Below are 3,971 nucleotides of genomic sequence, written 5' to 3' on the forward strand. Positions count from 1 at the left end.
ATCTGCTTCGCAGCCCCTGATTGGCAAGCATATATCCTAAAGAAGGCACTTTAGTTTTCAGATAACTTTCCCATCATCGACAGAAATTTCCCATGGTGAAGCTGCATTTCAGGGGATCACTTTAGCAGGACAAACTGGTGCGGTAGAGGTAACCTGCAGCTGCTTTTATTCTGTTACCGAAATGAAGTTAGCGTAAGACATCTAGGGTACTCTCATGCCCTTCAGTGCCTTCAATCAGATGAACCACACAGTAACATGCACCAAACGCGGATACACATGCATAAAACACTCGTGGTGGAGTATGATGCACAGATTGGACAGTAGAAAACTGAACAATCAGGTAGTGTTGGGGTGGTGTGAGGTAGCGTGGAGCTGTGCACGAGGAGTTCACTGGAGTGTGTATTCGAAAGTCTGAATGTAAACTCTGCACAGCCAGCTGTACCTCTGTACTCCTTGGCAATTAAATGATTCAGACTCGCCCCAAGAACCCTTGTTTGCCCGGACCCCATAGCTGTTCAGACTGTATCCACGGGGGGGCCCATTCGACCACAATGACTATCACGACGCAGATATATGGGCAGCAGAATTCCTCAAAATATGCAACACCTTACTCCATTCATCTCGGGGGCACCAGAAACTGCCTACTCCTCTTCATCACGCCAATAAATGTGCTCTTAATCCATTTCATCTTGAAGCACTCTTAAGAGTTCGTCTGCTATTGGCTGCTTATTCATTCATACAATAACTCTGAAAGTTTCTTCAACAAGTCGGCTAGGATGAATGAACAGTTGTCGCCTTCATTTCATCACTGAGCGATCGTTAGCCCATGTCAGGCGTGAACGGCTCGGATAAATCACTCATGAGTTGTTTATACGGGCTGATTTCAATCCAGAAACAGACTGGAGGTGTAGTATTCTTAGCTGAAATTTTTCACCTTGTCTCTTCTGCGTATCACACCAGTGGCAAAGTGGCCACATGCGCTCACGTGTCCTTGATTTTTCGGAAGTGTGTGCGTGTCACAAACTGACAGAATGAAGGTGTTTAGGTTGGATAGTTTCGGGCTGTTAGGGCGTGACGGCAATTATTGAATGTAACATCGAGCCCCATTGATGAAGCCCCTTTGTGCAGATGGTGGATAAACGTAACAGAAGATATCATACGGAAAAGGAATGATAAAGGTGAAACTCCAGGTTATTAGCAAGGGCTGATAAAGAATTCGCTATGTGAACTAAAATTTCTCGACCTTTTTCTGGAAAGTAAAGGTGGGGTCGTGGATCACCGATCACGACTGTCAGTTCCAAACGAAGAAAAACCAACAGACACTGGCTCTAGATATTGAAGTGATGGAAAGGTCTTATATTTTTAAGTTTTGTTTTTGGACAAATATTCTGGAAGCAAGAGGGGAGGAATACATGTCATATCTGGCCGAGGAATTGGACTTGGTGTCACACAACCTTAACCAGAGCATAGGTTCGGACAGCATTGCGCATCGCCAAAGGTGCGCCAACAGTAGCTCCGAGCTACTACAAAACTTTCTAACCGATGAAGGGATATCTTTCCCCGATTTCTAATCCATATATTTGACGAAAACGTGGACAACCTTATACAATCGCTGCAGGTAAACAACGAATGTGCTCCCCTATGGATACTTGAGTTAAAAGCCTGCGTTAGAACCACCAGATACAGACCAACACACCGTGGTACAACTCTAAGGAGAAAGTAACAAATCGCTATGAGGGCTTTTCGTTCCTTTTTCATGCTTCTATGCCTGCAAGATCTACCTAACTGTGATTACTTGGGCTCGTGAGTTGACAGAAAACTCCAGTCACCAAGTGTTTTATACTGTCGGAGGAGAGCCAGGTCAGTAAACTGGTTATCCAGTTTGAACAAAGAAGAAGGTATATAGCAGCTGAAACGTCAAACACACTGTGGTCAGTGGGGGAGGGAATATGTTAACGGCGTGCTCATGGTTGTTAAACGACACTGGATAATTGGTATGGACCGTCATGCCGAGACACAATCGCAATAAGCCCTTATGTGCATTTGTGACTCATTCGGCTTTGGAGCCAAACAAGGATTTTCACGCAGTGCGCGTCATCAAAGCGCATTTTCCGAAAGTTTACGTCTTCCTTGGACAAAAATGGCTCCAGCCTCAGTGTGACTGTGCGTTAACTGAAGCCACAGTGAACTATTTTTCCCAAGGGTCGCCCTCTTGACCCATAAAACCGAGCTTCTCCCTTATTCCGCTTTTCCAGTTTTAATAATAATAATATCATTTATTCCTAACTAGTGGGTGGCTTTCCGTCAGGCATAACCATGGGGCTACAGCAGAACGGAGTACGACTGGAGGGTTTTCCGGGATTCAGCGAGAAAAGACGATTTCGTAAATAGCGGTCGATCTCCGATGTGGACTTGACCACGCTTAAACCGGCGTTGGAAAGGAGACACAAATACCAGGAGTTTATCTTGCTTTTTAGGGGAACATTTTAAGCTAAGACAAGATAAGATCGTTGAGGTTTGAAATTGGCGGGCAAAAGCAGAACAAGGGAGGGCGAAAAAGAGGCATCCTGTTTGGTGCATGATGAGGAATCTTCAAGTAGCGGAAGATCAACAAGAAAACGAATCTGGTGCGGTAGCTGAACCGTCGCGATCTGGCCGGTCACTGTTGACTAAAGTCTGAAACCACCGATGAAACTAATCTTGCCTTGAACTGTTGGGCTCACGGCTTGGGTCATAAAAAGCGAAAGTGGGAATCATGGTGTAGGGGAATCAGCAATACGGATAAGTGGTGGTGATGATCATGGTGAAACTGCAGAGACTCACTAGTGGCACCGGTGGGGTGGGGTCTGGAGCAAAAGTTCCTTGGAGGTAAGATTTTGGTGCTAATGCACAAGACGGAACGTGAGCTGCGCAGAAAGTGACTGACCTTGTGAGAAAATAGAGTGAAAGTCAACAAGATGCTTATATCCAAAACGGAAGGTTCAGCTGCTTACAATGAACGGATCCCGGAGGTGGCTGGGCCAGGTAAAGAGCTTGTTCCCATCTCTAGGTGGGGGAACAAGTGGGCGAGAGTATCGTCAAAAGTATGAAGTGAACCTAAAAAAACGTCGTGTTAACTCTGTAAAAGGATTAATTGGGCGTTCTCCCTTTCACATGACTCATGCTGTGCTAGAATCAATTTGCCTGGTCGGGTATCCCGCAAATGTGCTACGGTTTGAAAGATGACACGTCCTGTGCGAGTCTCTTTCAGCCCAATCAAAATAGAGCGTTTTGTTTGGTCTTCGCTCACCCCATTATGCAGGTTCCGTCATTGTCTTTATAGAGTCGTGGCATGTGCGCTAAGGTAGCACCGTGGGGAAATGGTCCCGTGAATGTTGGGCGCACGACAATTTATGTGGATAGACAGCTTAAGGATATTTCATTATCTGAAGCCCAGTAAACAGGGTTGTGCATCACCACTGGCATGAGCCGAAATAGCGAGGACTGCACACGACAGTGCTTAGTGAATATTGTTTCCGTTGGTTTCGAAGTAAGTTTTGGGGCTGTACAGCCATGCTTACTGCGACACGGCGAAGGTTTTCTTACCGTTAGTAATTCAGAAAGACCATCATGAATCCCTGTCTTCAGAGCACCACAGCACAGTTGCGTGCACATTACAGCTTGTGGACGTTTCTGCAGCCACCCCAAAAATGCAGTATAAAGAGTTTCCTTTCATCCCCGCGAAAGAAGTATTCGAGCCATCATTATCATCATCAAAGACAGCAACATCAGTGTTGCCACTGATGCTTCACTGCCGTACAACCATAAGGTTTGTCTAGTTATATACATATATATATAGTATTGAAAGCCCTACAGAGAAGAGAGGAGAAAAAGAGTGGGGAGGAAGGGGACCTAGTGCTGGCCTATATCAAGCATACTGAGGTGCCTACACCTCCAACCGCTCAATCAGACAATCTGGAAAGAAGGTGACA

This window comes from Opisthorchis viverrini (genome assembly GCF_000715545.1).
Source record: "Opisthorchis viverrini unplaced genomic scaffold opera_v5_127, whole genome shotgun sequence".
Classification (NCBI taxonomy): Eukaryota; Metazoa; Platyhelminthes; class Trematoda; order Opisthorchiida; family Opisthorchiidae; genus Opisthorchis; species Opisthorchis viverrini.